Source organism: Lissotriton helveticus, chromosome 4_1, assembly GCF_964261635.1.
Source record: "Lissotriton helveticus chromosome 4_1, aLisHel1.1, whole genome shotgun sequence".
NCBI classification, from domain to species: domain Eukaryota; kingdom Metazoa; phylum Chordata; class Amphibia; order Caudata; family Salamandridae; genus Lissotriton; species Lissotriton helveticus.
The window spans coordinates 1,867,498,071-1,867,516,107 of NC_136063.1; positions in this window are offsets into that span (position 1 = coordinate 1,867,498,071).

Genomic DNA, 18,037 nt, shown 5'->3' on the forward strand with positions numbered 1-18,037 from the left:
ACAACACTACCCTAAACCCTAAAACACTAGCCCCAGCATGACCCTACACTACGCAAACACTACAACACAACCCTAAACCCTAAAACACTACCCCCAGCATGACCCTACACTACGCAAACACTACAACACTACCCTAAACCCTAAAACACTACCCCCAGCATGACCCTACACTACGCAAACACTACAACACAACCCTAAACCCTAAAACACTACCCCCAGCATGACCCTACACTAAACAACCACCACAACTCTACACTAACACAACACTACACTACACAACACTACACTACACTACACAATCACTAACCCACGAAAAAATTAACACAAACCCACTTACCTCTCTCGTCATCGTGGTTTTCACAACGCAAATGCATTTACCATACATGCCTTTAAAACGTAATTCTTTGTAAAGGCATGCGCGATAAATGCACATGCGTTTTTAAAAAATGCGGGATAATGGTATGCGAGGTCAATGACCTTGCGGGATAATGGTATGCGGACTGAAAGTCTGCGGGATAAAAAATGCGGGAAAATGGCTGCAAACCTTGATTAGCAGCAGACTTCCCTGGTGAGCACTAGCTTTACTACAGTGATCTAATGAGCAACTAGAGTGCTAACATTCAGAATTTATGGCAAATGTGTGACACATCTGAATGCCTTCTTGATAGAACCAAAGTAAACAAGCATTGAAAATGCAATAGATCTCGCCCTTGTTTAAGTTAAAGCCATTCTGTTTGTAATGAGGTGGCTTTTTAGCTTTGCTTTTATTAGTGTTTTTAAAACTTTCATGTAAATAACATGCATATGTATGCATATATGTATATGTATGCATGCATTTATATTTATATAGATATGCAGATTATATATGTTTATATATGTATATTACCTACTGGCGATAGCCAGTGGGTATATATAGTTAGGATTTTTTCTCTATGGGATTTCTGAAAATTCTATGTCTAATAACTTTGGCGTTTGTGGACGGAATTGGCTGAAATGTTCAGGACAATGGCACATTGTGTTTCTGAGCAGCCCCTGAAAATTTGGGGGGGTTTCGTCAAGGGGGGGCCGAGAAAAAAGGGGGGTCCCAAAACGCGTTTTTCCAATTCATTTTTCCATAGGGCGGTTGGACTCACTTTTAGCTCGAACGGCTGAATAGATTTACATGAAACTTGGCAAAATTGTAGATATGGTTTGCCCGACGTGCCTTTGCTATGTCTCAATATATGTGCTCCAGTGGATTTTGAGAAATTAACGTTAAAAAAATATATATATCTGTGACAGCGCTCCGGTTAGCGCCCCGGTTCGCGTACCTGACGCGTAACGGAACTTCGCGAAGCGAAGCTGATTGGCTCTCCGGTGTCTGTCAACATTCTAAACAGTCCGGAGCGGCCGCCATCTTGTCTCTCGGTATGATCGAGAGACAAGATGTGGTGAAAAACGAAGGGGGAAATGAAGGAAAGGGGGCAAGGTAGACCACTCCTGACCCCCTAGGATTGATGAGGGGGATATTAAAGTGCCCCGTGGGGCAAAAAATAAAAATAATTTTTTTTTTGCGATTTTACGCCGTAGAGGCGCGTCCCGGTACGCGAACCGGGCAGCTCACCGGGCAGCTCACCGGGCAGCTCACCGGGCAGCTAACCGGCAGCGTAGCTGTCAACATTGTAAACAGTCCGGAGCGGCCGCCATCTTGTCTCTCGGTAGGTTCGAGAGACAAGATGTGGTGAAAAAAGAAGGGGGAAATGAAGGAAAGGGGGCAAGGTAAACCCCTCCTGACCCCCTAGGATTGATGAGGGGGATATTAAAGTCCCCCGTGATTTTTCGCGGTTAGAGGCGCTTCCCGGTACGCGAACCGGGCAGCTAACCGGCAGCGTAACGGGAGTCCGCCATCTTGTGTTTTTGGGGCGTCCGGTTCGCGTACCGGGTAGCGTCCCGGTAAGCGTAACAAGGGGAAAACCAGGAGAAACAGTAAAAAAATAATTAAGGGAATAGATTTCCAGCAAACTTGGCAAAATTGTAGGGACTGTTTGTTTGATGTGCCTTTGCAAGACCTCAAGATATGTGCACGTGTGGATTTTGTCTAATTAAGGTTAAAAAAAATATATATATCTGTAAGCGTGCTCCGGCACGCTTACGTTACGGGTTTTGTTTGCGCTGCAGAGCCGATACGTCACGGTTATGCGTCGCGTCATGAGGCGTCTCACGTGGCTACGTGATACGTCACGTAATAAAGAATACATTTTACAGCTATAGATATTAGCTTTTAAAAAACCAATGAAATTCACTGAAAAAACCATAGGTTATAGACCATATATAGTTAGGAATTTGCATTTACAAAACCTTGAAAATTCACTGAAAAAACCATAGGTTAGAGACCATATATAGTTAGCTGGACATTTTATTGACATGAAACCAATGAAATTCCATATATAGTTAGTTGCACTAACTATATATCGCGCACCCGCAATCCACTGCTGATGATGTCACATATTACATCATTCATGACATGGTCAGTGACATCACTGATGACATCACTGATGACATCTCAAATGACATCACTGATGACATCACTGATGACATCTCAAATGACATCACTGATGACATCATGACACACCAATACCAGTTACTACATACGCACTCACTGATTCCTACGTCTACACACACATTCACTCATTCACCCATACAATCACTCATACATACAGTCACTCATTATAACAACACTATCATATGCACTCATACACCTATGCAGACACTCACACACTGCCACTCTTCCATGGAGTTACTCACACACCTAGTCAGTCCTGTAAAGAATCAATCACACTTCCATTTCCTCATCTATACAGTTAAACACAGAACACCATACTTCAGTGACATCACTGATGACATCACTGATGACATCTCAAATGACATCACTGATGACATCTCAAATGACATCACTGATGACATCATGACACACCAATACCAGTTACTACATACGCACTCACTGATTCCTACGTCTACACACACATTCACTCATTCACCCATACAATCACTCATACATACAGTCACTCATTATTACAACACTATCATATGCACTCATACACCTAGTCAGTCCTGTGAAGAATCAATCACCCTTCGATTTCCTCATCTATACAGTTAAACACAGAACACCATACTTTTCACACATATACTAACACATACTTACTCTCTTATACAATCACTGATACAAGTACACATTGATATGCACAGAGTCACACACCTCCCAGCCAGCCACACACACACTCAGTCTTCCATACATCCACTCATTCTTCAATATGTAAAACATATTTAAACTTTACAAAAACACACAGACACTAGATGATGTCATCAGTGATGTCATTTGAGATGTCATCAGTGATGTCATCAGTGATGTCATTTGAGATGTCATCAGTGATGTCATCAGTGATGTCATTGACCATGTCATGAATGATGTAATATGTGACATCATCAGCAGTGGATTGCGGGTGCGCGATATATAGTTAGTGCAACTAACTATATATGGAATTTCATTGGTTTCATGTCAATAAAATGTCCAGCTAACTATATATGGTCTCTAACCTATGGTTTTTTCAGTGAATATATATATATAGTGATGCAATATTACACTCAAATAGTAAAGCTATAATTGTGTGGTAGCATATAACAACCATGATATAGAGTGGCAGTGATTAGTTTAGCATAGCTGCACAATGCTAAGGTAGCATTGTTGAACATTATGAGAATAACATGAAACGAGCGTGAGGCAGTAAAATATTGCACATCACTGTTTGTAACAAACTTGGAATGGTAACGTATCCTGTTGCAAACCAGAATACAGTGAGACTGCATAACGAGAGCTACGAAGCAACGAACATGAGAAACTCAGCGAACACATCGCTAATAAAAAACAAGCATTGGCATAGCCAATAAGTCTTGCCTTTAGGACTTTATAAATGTTTAGCCAGAGATATTGCCTAGGCCTATGTCTTTAAGCTGTGTTGTAGAGAAGTATGTAGCATGCTGAAAAGTTATAATAAAGAAGTGTCAGAAGCATTTTTGTTACCTTATATCTGACCAAGAAAACATTATGTACAACTGAATGACAATATCAAAAAAGTATTAACAATAAATATTGTCTTGAGTTTGTTTTAGTCCTTGCAATGCTGGCAACTTCTATTTACCTGTTCCAATGGTTGTTTGTTATGGGTTTTTTTGTTATGGGGGGGCATAAATAACGGGAGGGTAAAGGTTGGGAAATAGTACCTGTATATAACAACACTAGCAGCAGACGGATGCTAAGGGAGAATCAACAGATACCAGATTCTGAGGGCAGACTGAGGAGGTGCTGAGGAATGCTGAGGTGGTGGTGGTGGTGACTAGTGCGGAGATGCAGAGGTGATGCTGAATGATACTCAGGTCTTGCTGAGTGATGCTGAGGTGGTGGTGTACTGGTGATGAGGTGGTGGTGACCTAGTGCAGAGGCAATGCTGGGTGATACTGAGGTGGTGCTGAGTGATGCCTAGGTGGTGCTGACTGATACTGAGGTGGTGCTGAGTGATGCCTAGGTGGTGCTGACTGATGCTGTGGTGCTGAGTCATGCGGAGGTGGTGGTGCTACACTGGTGCTCAGTGGGTGCAGAGTTGGTTCTCAAGTGACAATGCATGATACTGAGTTGGTGCTGTGTTGAGGTGATGCTGAGGTGGTGCTGCACTAATGCTGAGAAGATGCTGTGTTGGTGCTGAATTACTGCTGAGGTGGGAATGCGCTGGTGGTGGTGCACTGATGTGGAGATGGTGTTTTGCTGATGTGGTGTTATGCTGATGTAGAGATGGTGTTGCGCTGGTGCTGAGGTGGTGCTGTGTTGGTGCTGAGGTGGTGCTGTGCTGAGGCTGAGATGGTGCTGTGGTGGTGCTGTGTGGATATGGTGCTGAGTGATGCTGAGGTGATGTTGAGTGAAGATTTAGTGTAGCTCAGGTGATGCTGAGTTGGTGCTGCGCAGGTGCACTGATACTGAAGTTGTGCTGTGCTGATACTGAGTTGATGCTGTGGTGGTGTTGAGTGATGTTGAGAAGATGCTCTGCTGGTGCTGAGGGGGTGCTGACTGATGCTGTCGCAGCGGTGAGTGATGCTGTTGTGGTGCTGAGTGAGGCTGTGGTGGTGCTGAGCAATGCTGTGTTGGAGCTGAGCGATCCTGTGGTGGTGCTGAGTGGTGCTCTGTTAGCGCTGAGTGACACTGTGGTGGCGCTGAGTGATGCTGAGGTGGCACTGAGTGATGCTGAAGTTGCGATGAGATACCGCTGAGTGATGGTAAGTGGTGTTGAATGATGCTCTGGTCACGCTGAGTGATGCTGTGGTGACACTGAGTGATGCTGTGGTAGTGCTGAGTGATGCTGTGTTGGCGCTGAGTGATGCTGCAGTGGCGCTGAGTGATGCTGAGTTGGCGCTGGGTTATGCTGAGGTGGTGCTGAGTGATGCTGTTGTGTCGCTGAGTGATGCTGTGATGGGGATGAGTGATACTGTGGTTATCCTGAGTGATGCTGATGTTGCGCTGAGTGATGTTGAGGTGGCGCTGAGTGATGCTGAGGTGGCGCTGAGTGATGCTGAGGTGGTGCTGAGTGATGCTGCGGTGGTGCTGAGTGCTGCTGCGGTGACTCTGAGTGATGCTGTGGTGATGCTGAGTGATGCTGTGGTTACACTGAGTGATGCTGCGTTGGCACTGAGTGATGCTGCGATGGCACTGACTGATGCTGAAGTAGCACTGACTGATGCTGTGACCTAAAAAGGAACTCAGAGGAAGAGATTGAATGTGGAGTGAAGAGATGGTATGAGGGTTCACTCTGTAACTTGCATGTCAGATCCTTGGATCCCAATCTATTATATCTTTAAAAATCTGGTGCTGCTCTCCTCTTTGCTCACTTTGCCACTGGATTCAAGCAAGTCTGGCTGAAGACAGCTGAAATGCCAGAAACCGGTCCTAGGAAGCTTCTTTCCAGTCCAGGGAAGGCATGGCTTGGCAGTTCGGGCTGGACTGTTCCCATGAGGCACAGGGTCAGACTGATTTGCATATGGCCATGTCTGAACTGGGGTGGCAGAGTAGGCTAAAGAACGGTGATGGATTAAACCCAGATCTTTTGACTGGGTGTGAGTGTTTGATTGGTTCGGATGCTCCGTCCATCACCACCCCCTTTTGTACCGCTCCACTTTCACGCAGCATAGTGCAGCTACACCATTAACTGCACTGTATTGCGTGAAATGTTAGTAAATATGCCCCTTAATGATGTGGCACATGTGTAAAGACATACATGCTGTCTTGGACCTTAAACTCTGCTGCCTTTGGGCCAGTGTTGCTCCTGAAATAACATACATTTCAACAGAGTGTCACTGTTAAGGAAAGGCTAATTTTCAACGAATGATGGAGCAATCCATCCAAGGATGCAGTACAGAGCATTTGTCTGGCAGGTCACAGTGCACTAGAGGATTCTGGGATTAGTGCACACCATAATGTAATTTTAATTACTTCTTATTGTACTCTTTGTTCTCCATTAACTGGAAAAGGTGAATCAAAAACTTTATAGAAATGAGTTACAATAAAATGAACTCCCTCGGTTTATAGGCGATGCCTCCTTACCAGTTTGACCCACAATCAGCTCTAGAAGTCCATCTGCCTCGGGGCCTTGAGCACTGCTGAGGTCACAGGAATGACAGCAGTGCCTAGAGGTGGGCGAACAGCACATGAACAGGGCGAGCGCAGCCAGAGCCGAACCAAGGGCCTGCCAGAGCTGTGCACAAGCCGAGCCCTGGAAATGTCTGCCATGTAAAGCATACAAAAAACATCACACATTATATGATAAAGTCTCTTCAGAGTTCAAAAAAGTGTATTTTGTTTAACATGTGGAAGCTTTTTCATGAATACCTCACATTACAGCAATGCACTGAGAATTACTTATTAAAAGTGATAGTTTTTAAAAATGAACTCAGGACGACTCCTGCCCCGGCCCCACTCTTGTGATCGTGTCATTAGTGAACTAAAGGAAGGACAGTCGTCATGTGACCCCCGCATGTGGCGCAGAATGGAAAGCCGCATTATAGTCAGTGCCACTGGAATTATGCGCTTGTGTTGCTGCTGAGTTTGTTTGCATAGTTACAGATTTGCTGCATTTTCACATAATCCCCCATCCGCTGCATAATCTGCAGATTTTAACAAAAATATGATGTTTCTAGCTCAAACAGTTCAAATGTTACTAACAATGCATGGCACGTGTAGCCCCACTGTGGGAGTGACGAGCGAAGAGGGGGCCTTACCCTCGATGAGACGAGCCACGGATGTTTTATTTTGTCATCTGATGAAAACACAGATATTTTATAACAGTTATCATAAGAATTACTGGGAATTTGTACCGTGAAAATGCCATGTAATTTATGACGTATTTTGTCAATATTCTCAAACAACAATTTCCGTTTGCGTTTATACACAAGAAGAGAGCGGTTGCTCACACGTCACAAGACTGGAATGTCGGCTCCTCTTCAAAGCGCTTTGTTTTTAAATTGACTTTAGATCACAGGCCAAGGACCCCATTCAGGATGAAGTCACCTTCTCGGTACTATCCGCCTGTGAACGGGGCTCTGGACGCGCACCTGCACCCAAGCCCAGCTGTGCCAGCTCCGGAGTGTGTAAAGCTGTGTCCTGGCCCCAAGGCACATGCAGGAATCCGGGCACGAACCGCAGGCAGTGGGTCTGCTTGTGACCCACCAACAGGCACAGCTGAGGTCCTAAATGCTGCCTTCCTCCGCCCTTTGCAAAGGTCCGCGCTCCGACTGGTGGCCATGGTGCCAGGGCTGCGCGGCCGATGGTGGCAAAGGACCCAATGAGCCGCGGCCTAGGGCTACTTAGCAGTGACCGAATGCGGCACAGGACACAGTGAACCACGGGCCAGGGCTGCCTGGCTGATGGTGGCACAGGACACTGTGAGCCGTGGTCCAGGGCTGACTGGCTGTGACCGAAGGTGGCACATGACACAGTGAGCCTGGTGATCCTGAAGCAGGGGTCTATTTATAGGAAGGTTTGGGTGAAGGTTCTGCCCAGCCGTCCCCTGCCTCCTATTACAGCATTCAGCTTCATTGAAGAAGAGGGGTCGTTTTGGGCCTGGCCATTTTTAACTCTGCCCCTCAGAGGTCCGGCTTGAGGGATCTCTGAGGAGCACAGGTGTGCTGCAGGCCTGGGCTCACAGTGCCAGTCTAACCCTGGAGGGTAGGACCCCACAGACACCACCTGTGAGCAAAACAAACAGTTTTTACCCACATTGTCCCCACACCACTCCATCACCCTCAGGGTTTCGTATGGAGGGGCAGGAGCCCACGACATAGTAGTTTCACATTAAAATGCACTGTCAAACAAATGAAATTGATGTTATCCATTTCACTGATTGGAACAAATGGTTAACTTTCACTGTGGTTGTATGGGTAACAAGACTTTGCAATGCAATAAGACTTGCATTTATGCAAGACCTATTGCATTGCAAACGGGAGTGCCGGTGATCCAGCGGGCTATAGGAAATATGTCATAAGCAACGCTACCCAACTCCACTATATACACTATCAATCAATAAACTCTCATAAGGCCCATAAATCTAACGTGACATATTATAACCAACTGAATCAGGTGACCTAATTAACCTATTCACTAAATTATATACATTTATATACAACCATAGTAAATGAATTCATCATACTTCACAACCCTACAAGTTAATTAAGCCACTGTGGCAATAAGATCTAGCTATAGATAACCTAAACCCATGAAATAACAAGACCAGCTTGTTTTCCAAAGTAAGATTTGTATTAGTTACTCATTTGGAAAATTGTATTAGAAATTTTATTAATGCATTTTTAGTTGAATCATTGCAAATGGTTATGATAACCATTTGGTTATGAGGTGACCTCAACCTCCATTTTGACAATCAACAGACCCCGGCTATCAGTGGTTTTCTGGCGGATCTGGAGGCCCTTCAGCTGACCCAACTTGTCACTCAATCTACACATGTGGCTGGTCACATTTTGGACCCGTTTTTTACTAACTTACCGGATGTCCAAGTTTTGGCTATTTCTCCATTGGGTTGGACTGATCATTTTTTGGTGTCCGTCTGGCTACCTCTCCCCGAAACCCCTATTATTCCATCTCCTAAGTGGATCCCTCGGCGGCACTGGAATAAGCTCAGGCTAGAGGACCTACACTACATCATGGCTGAAGAGCCACTAGGCCCCCTGCTTAATGTCACCTCGGGCTACGACCAATTCTGCAGCTGGATTACCAAGGAGCTTAACAAACTGGTGCCTATCATCTCAAGTAAATCCAGCTCCAGGCAGTCGAGTCCTTGGTATGACAGTGCCCTCTGTGCCCTGAAGGGTTCATGTAGAAGGGCAGAAAGGGAGTGGCGGAAGACGTATGATGTCGTAAAAAAAAACGTGTACTTGGCTTCCGTCAAGCTCTACCATCGAGCTATTTGTAGAGCCCGTGCGGCGTTCTATGCGACGGAATTCCGTAACAGCCACAATCCATCGAAGACCATCTTCAAAGCCCTCAAAAATCGGATGGCTAAGAGAGCGGCTCCGCAAGTGGATGGTTCTACCTCCCATTGTGAGACCTTGGCCGCTTTCTTCTTGGAGAAAGTTAAGACCATTTATCAGTCGTTTCCCAGCACGACGCTGCCACTCATCCCTCTGAATGGCCCTCGCAGCTGCCCGGCATTATACTCTCTCCCTACTCTGTCCTGGGATGGGTTTGTCAAGTTGGCACAACAAGTCAAGTCTGGCTCTCCTGCGGACCCGCTTAGACCTGCCCTCTTCAGAGATTCCTCTTTTCAGGGGCGTACTGCGGTGTGTTCGCTGATCAACCTTTCCTTGACTTCAGGTACGGTTCCTGCCAAGTGGAAGCAGGCGGTGGTTTCCCCGATCCTGAAAAAACCATCATAGGATCCTTTAAAACCGGAAAACTACCGCCCGATTCATTGCTTCCCTGGCCGGCCAAAGTCATGGAGGCCCACGTCAACCTGGCTCTAACTGAGCATATGGCCCGGGCCAATGTCCTCGATCCTACGCAGAATGGGTTCCGTGCTGGTCACAGCACGGAGACTGCCCTTCTGGCAATGGTAGAACATCTGCGGAGTGTGTTGGATGCAGGTCAAACGGCAGCGCTTATTTTATTAGACCTTAGCGCTGCCTTCGACACGGTGTCCCATCGCATCCTTCTGCACCGCCTGGAGGACATTGGCATCTGTGGCTCTGCTCTGCAGTGGTTCCGTTCCTTCCTTAGCGATCGCTCCTTCTGCGTTGCCACCCCTCCTTTTCAGTCCAAATTCCATCAGCTGGACCTGGGGGTCCCTCAGGGCTCCTCGCTGAGTCCCACGCTTTTCAACTTGTACGTGCGGCCGCTGGCTGATGTCGCCAGGCAATGGGGCCTAACCATGGTCTCGTATGCCGACGACACGCAGCTAGCGGTCACGATCAGCGGGGATGCCGAACAGGATGCCCCCAGGTTTCGAGATGGGCTGAGAGAGGTGGCCAGCTGGATGAATAACAACTGTCTCCAGCTGAACGCGAAAAAAACTGAGGTGATGATCGTTGGGAGGGGAGCTGACCGCTGGGGTAGCGTCTGGAGGCCTCCGGAGTTAGGGCCGGCCCCTACACCAGTGATGGAACTTAGGAACCTGGGAGTGTGGCTAGATCACACCCTTTGCTTCACTACCCATACTAAGAGAGTGGCGGCATGCTGTTTCGGTGTCCTGCGTGGGCTAAGGCCGGTGCTCAAATTTTTTGATGCCCCGACGAGACAGCTGGTTATCCAAGCGATGATCATCTCCCGGCTGGACTATGCCAGCTCGCTCCTGCTGGGAGTTAACCAATCTGAGATCGTTCGCTTGCAGCGAGTACAGAATGCTGCTGCGAGATCAGTGGTGGGTCTGCCGAGGTCCTGTCCCACTTCCAATACCCTGCGGTCCCTACACTGGTTACCGATTAAAAGTCGAATCCACTTTAAGGCCCTTAGCCTTGCTTTTAAAATCTTAAAAGGATCGGCACCTGAGATCCTCAATAATCTTTTATCCGCCTATGTCCCGACTCGCTCTCTTAGATCTCTTGGGCAATCTCTTGCGGTTATCCCGCGTTTCAGGCTTAGCCGGATGGGCGGTCGTTTTTCGTGTGAGAGCTGCGGCTCTCTGGAACTCCCTCCCTTTGGAAATCCGCCTGCTGGAGGATCTATTAGCATTCCGTAGGGCCGTGAAAACTCACTTGTTTTAATTTCTTCACACGGAGTTTTGTACTTCTCTGTTTCCTTTTGCGTTGTGTTATGTTCACCTTTTCCTTGCGCCAGGACGCTCCTTAGCTGGAGCATCTGTGCGCAAAATAAATGATAATAACATAACATAACATAACATAATTTTATTATGGATCAAAATTTATTGCAAATAAAAATTATCAGTTTAACAATTTTTTAAAACCTAAGTCCCTAACTAGACTAGTTATAATGAATAATTAAAGAGTAAAATCTTTGAGAGTTCTTACGTGTTCCAAGGAAAGTTCTTCTACACGATACCCTCGTCAAAAGGTCAGCAAAGAGAAGCGGTAACTCTTCCACACAGGGTAAGAGTTTTTATACCTTTCTACGCTAAGCTAATCTAAGAAATGTATTTTTCTCTGCTGAAAACGGAGTCCCATTGGTCCAAAAGTGACAAGCTACATGTCACCACATTTTAGAATCACAGTTCCGTCACGTTCTTAAGACCATTGTCTTTATTTTTCGAACAGCGCAGCTTCCTCCAGTTCGCAACATTTAGTACAGGGAAAGTTTTTGGTTTCCTCAGATACGTAAACTGTTTGAAGCCTTTCTGCCGGTTCCTGGCCTTGGCCTCGCTCAACCAAGAGACTGTCAGTTCAGCACGACAATTTTATTTCAGGACAGGAGGAAAATCACTGCCAACATGGACTCTCTCTGGCTCCAAGCAGATTATTTAGTAACGTGAGTTTTCACTAGGCCCAAAGCTTGTTCAAAAACTAGCATATAAACAAACATAAAAGAATAATTAATGCGAGTAATATAGTTCGTTCTGTTGCCACCCTCCATTTCTAATGATTAACCCATTAGTCTAAATTACCTAGCTGAAATGCACAAATAAAGCAGCATTTTATATCTACCATTCTTCATTTAGTCCAGCAGAATTCTTTATGCACCTATATAGAATAGAATGACACCACATAGACAGGGAAGCAAAATAAGCACATGCCATTTATTTTGAACAGCTGCAGTTAATTATGACACAACAAAAGACACAATTAATTTATTATTTTTCACGAACAAGGAAATGCAATATAATGCACATTTATGAGCACACATGTTAATTCCCACGTGTATTTTCAAGTGTAATGGAACTTTAATCTAGGTTGAATTAATTCACACACAGCACAAAACGTTAATAGTATTATTTCATATTATGGAAGTATGACTTCACGAGTTGAAATAAAATTATTTCCAAATCTCGCTCCATCAACTCCCTCATCTGGTGATTAACTAATCACCACACCACACCCAATAATTTGATAAAATTTTTACCTCAAACGAAAATGGTTCAATTTCATTCTGTTAGTATTTTCTAAAGACTAGTTTCAGCAAAATCCTTGCAACTGTCATATTGAGCTCTGCGCAACTCCTCAAGCTCTATCTCTTTCTCTTGTTCCTTTTTGATTTTGTAAATCCTTCTCTTTTCCCTCATGTGCTTCTTTCTCTTGTGTAACATGCAACTAATTTTTATCAAAATTCAAAATTATTATAAAAATGATCACAAACAAAGGTGTTAGAATCTTGCCAAGAACTGAACCACCAATTTCTTGAAACCAGGTTTTGATAGCTTGGAATCTTTTTGAAAGTCGTTCTGAGAAATCATCCTCTTCTAGGGGAACTATTTCTGAGTGCATCTCTGTGATGTTTCTAATGTACATTTCAATATTCTTACTTTCGTCAGGGATGTAAGTACAGCAGTGCTGCACATGTAAAATGCCACAGACTCCTCCTTCTTTTGCTAGGAGTATGTCTAAAGCAAGGCGATTTTGCATCACCATCGATCTAACCGCAATGACTTCAACATCCACTAACTGAAAACCACCAGCTGTGTCAGTGGACAATCTGTCAACAATTGTAGACAATTTTCTGATTCTTCCTGCATTCAGGGTTATACCTACTAAGGGTATCACTGCCTCAAAGATGTCTCCCAAAATTTCTGAAAAACTTTCTCTTTTGAACCTGTTTGCATGGCTACTAATTTCAAAAGATCCTTCTGCATTTCTGTCAACATGAAAAATGTTTGGAAAAACAAGACCAACAAAACATGTCCCGTACCAATGATCCGGGAGATTATAATAAGCTTTTTCTCCACAGACAAAATAAATCCCAGGAAAAATTGGATCTTTGCCACCTTTGAATCCCCAACCCCCATGATTTGGTAAGTATCTTCACAATTGCTAGGTCCCACAAAATAATTATCAAAAATTGTATTATCTCTCCTAATACAAAGCTTGCCACTAATTTATTTATTTATTTATTTTTGGCATTTATAAAGCTCAACATATACCCTGGGGTGTCTTGCCGCTGATTAATTTGCCAGCTTGATGTTAATTAAGCTGCCTTGCTCAGACCTCTGTTCTATACCGAGAACTTATTTATTAAACAGCCAGGTTTTCAGTTTTTTGCGGAATTGGAGCAGTGTGGAACATGCTCTAATGTCCTGGGGTAGAGTATTCCAGAGTTTGGAAGCTGCTACCACGAACCGTCGGTTTCCCCACATCACTGTTCTGGTGCGAGGTACCGTTAGTTGGTTGCTGTTGGTGGAACGCAACTGGCGTGTAGGTTGGTAAGGACGTAGATGGTCTATAAGGAACTGCGGGCCCTGTTTGTTTAGTGCTTTGTAAACAATGCACTGTGATTTAAATCTGGCTCTGTTCTGAATCGTCAGCCAGTGTAGTTTTGTTATTGCGTCAGAGAGAGGAGCAAACTTAGGGATTCCCAGAATAAGACGAGCTGCCGCATTTTGTATGGTCTGCAGTTTTTTTATAACTCTAACTTGAGAGTTGATGAAAAGCCCATTACAGTAGTCTAGGGATGTCAGGACTAATGAGCTCACTAGAGTTTTAATGGCAGTTGTAGGGAGATAAGGACTTATTTTTCGAATCATGCGTAGTTTGTGATGGGCTGTGGAGGCCACTCTGCTAGCATGGTCCATGAAGTTTAAATGGTCATCGAAAAGTATTCCTAAGTTTCTTACTTTAGTCACCGGTTTGGGGGGGGGGCACCAAACGTTTGGGGCCACCACGAGGCGGGCCATTCTGGTGAGAGTTGTCCAAAAATCATTACCTCAGTTTTTTCCGAGTTAAGTTTTAGGCAGTTAGCTGCCATCCACTCGCCTATTTCCGTAAAACCTCTCTGGAATCGTTTAGCTACCTCTTCTCCATCACCTCTTATTGCCATAACCAATTGAGTGTCGTCCGCGTAGGAGGTTAGGCTCATCCCATGTGCCTTGATGACATTGGCCAGGTCCGACACATAGATATTAAAAAGTGTCGGACTCAGGGATGAGCCTTGAGGTACCCCGCACGGTTGTGACAGCTTAACAGATTGGTAAGGGCCAAGAGTGACGGCCTGCGTTCTCTCAGAGAGAAAGGAAGCGAGGAGAGCTCCTGCCGTGGAGGAGATGCCCATCTTCCCGACACGGTCGACCAGAGTGCTGTGGTCGACCGTGTCGAAAGCTGCTGAGAGGTCCAGCAGTACCAACACCGCTGTACCGCCTTGGTCTCTTATTATTCTTACATCATCGGATGCTTTAATAAGGGCGGTTTCAGTCCCATGGTATTTCCGAAAACCATACTGAGTGTCGTCTAACATCTTATGGGTTTCTATATACTCAGATAATTGTATGTTCATGGCCTTTTCCACCACTTTGGCCATGAACGGGAGACTGGCAATGGGTCGATAGTTTTTTAGTTCTAGCTTATCGGCTCCTGGTTTCTTTAGCAGTGGTTTGAGCAGTGTGGTTTTTAGATTAAGGGGGTATATCCCTGAGAGCAGGATGGAGTTGCAGACTTGTGTCAGGACTGGTATAATCGAGTCCATCACCGGCAAGAGCGCCGACAGTGGACAAGGATCCAGCTTGGATCCAGCTTTGACTGTCGACACAATTTTTAATACCTGATCTTCTGTCAGTGGAATAAAATTAGTGAAGGATGGTGTTACTGTAGGTTTTGGGACCTCCTGGATAATGTTGGGAACCTTGGTGTGCGTGGTTTTAGCCATAAAAGATTGATAAATATCATCCACCTTAGTGAAGAAGAAGTTGGCCAAGGCATCACACATGTCTTGGGTTGGAGGAGGGGTTAGATCGGGGGTGTTACCCGAGAGCGCTTTAGTTATGTCATATAATTTTTTGTTAGAGTTTTTTGCCTGCTCAATTTGCATCATGTAATACTCTTTTTTTGCCTTTATAATCATGGCTTTGTATGTTGCCAAGGCATCCTTGTATTTAGTTTTGCTTGTTGGATTGTAAGTCTTTCTCCATTGTCTTTCCCAGTGTCTGTTCTTTTGTTTTTGTGCTTTTAGTTCATCCGTGTACCATGGTGCGGTAGGGGTGGACCTGTTCTTAGATAGTTTCTTGATGGGGGCTAACAAATTCATGGCATGTCCCAACCAGTCGTGGAGTTGTTGTACGGCCAGGTTGGGGTTAGCCGAAATTAGCGGACAAGTATCATCCAGGTGTTTTTTTAGGTCCAACTGGTTGACATTGTGCCATGCTTTAAAGGATGTAGACTGGGGGAGAGTAGTAGCTTTAGCTGGGCTTTTATCCATAACCAAGGTACAGAAAACCGCATAGTGGTCTGTCCATGGCATCGGAAGGATGTCGCGTACATGGAGCCCCTGGACACTTGAGAATATAGCATCTAGAATGTGTCCAGCTTGATGAGTAGGTGATGTAACCAACTGATGTAACCCCAGGACTTCCATATCCGCGATGAGAGCTTGAGTCTCCTTATGGTTATTGTCGTCTAGGTGGAAGTTCAGATCACCTAATACTGTAATCGAGTCCTCTAGTGCTAGAGATTCCAAGTGTGTACTAATGCTCGTTAAAAAGCCAGTTTTGACTCCTGGGGGCCTGTATATAAGAAGCCCTTTAAAGTTGAAGTGTGGGCTAAGTTTGATTGAAAACATCAAGGCCTCGCACGAGATGTCCTGTATTTGAGTCACTATTACCTCCAGATTTTCTCTAGCTATAATGGCGATCCCTCCACCTTGGTTTATCTATGTGAATAGCAACATTATCAAAAGATTTACCATTAAGCTTAGCATCCTCCTTCTGCCAAAATTTCGATTTGGTCTGTTTGACCATCTCATTTCTTTTGTAAATCGCCCTTCTCTCCTCAACAAGGTTCAGGAAAGTCTTTTCCTCAGCTCTCAATTTGCAAGTTAAATTGTTTCTATATGCGTACCCATAAGTGAGTTCATTAGTGACTAAAAAGAATTCCCTCATCTGTTTGGCTTCCTTATGTTTATTTAAAGCATTCTCTATTTTCAGGTTAGCAAAAATCTCGTCATAATTGGAATAATAATACTCCAAGCGACCAGTTTGATAAAATAAGCTAGCTATCACACTGCAAGTTATACCATAAGTAAGAGGAAGCATATTGTATGTCACTGCCTCAGAAACAGAAGCAGGCAGCTTTACACAGATACCGCAATCTTTGACACCCATGACCTTAATATACTCTTCTAAAAGCCTTGAAAATGTATTGCTTGAAAAATCACTGACAGACCTATCTTGATGAACATCTGGTCTGTGATCAATAACCTTGTTAGCTTTGTTTGTTGCACTATGTTTGTATTGACTAACTGAAGCTTTGCTTGTCATGTTGACCTTATACCTCTCCTTTTCGATCCCGAAAGGAAAGATGACAGCTAAAACTAACCAGAGCAGAATTAGTATGAGCACACACACCAGAGTCATCCTGCAGCATTTCTTGAAAATGGAACATTTTGAATTACTATGCGTCATAACATAAGGCATTTTTTTAAGAAACTTTTCAAAAAGAGAAAACAAAAATTTTCAAAATTTCAAAATATCTAAACACCCCCCTTTTAAAAATATATATATATATTTTTTTAAAACCCTCTAACAATCTTTCTTCGACCTTGCGTCACAAGTTTTTCTCCAATTAAATACAATTTCTTCGACCTTGTGTCACCTAACACAATTTCTTCAGCCTTATGCCAAGAACAGAAACTTAAACTTAATCCTAAATTCTAACAGTTAGTATTTCAATCATTGTCACTAATTTCCTCAACTTCTTCTTGACTGCTACTGCCAATTTCAATAACAGGCGGGATTATAATATAAGCCCATTCAGGAGACTTATATTTTTGATTTGGTCTCAAAACTCTTTTTGTCTTTCTAGTTATTACTTCTATTTTTCTTCCTTTTTCTGCTTTCTTTTCAGGATCTTCTTGACTAGTTATTTCATTCACCTGCTCTTTCGATTTCTTAACTAACCTGACTCTTAACCCTCTGTTTTCAGTTGGCCAGTTTTCTCCTTTTCTCAAGATTTTTCTCTTTGGCTCTGTCACATTACATTCCGTTTTCCACGACCTTTTCTTCACTTTATCTTTCTGACAATCTTCATCACTCCCTCCAGAGTTACTGTCAGAAATTTCAATTATCGACTCAGGATCTTCTCTAATCGGCAGTCTCACTCCGTTAGGAACAGTACTCTTTCTCCCATCACTGGTACTCGGTAATTCGTCTTCTTCCACTTCTTCAATCACCTTTAACTTCCCAGATCCGGACTTCTTGTTCCTGCTTTCAGAGTTTGTTTTCTGCTTTTCGATACCCTCCTGGTCTTGCTTCTGAACTCGATCAGATTCTTCTGTCGTTTCTTTTTCTTTTCTTTCACCTTGATCAAGTTCTTTCACTTCTCTTGTTTCTTTGTCTGATATTTCTGCTGATTCTTTATCTAACAG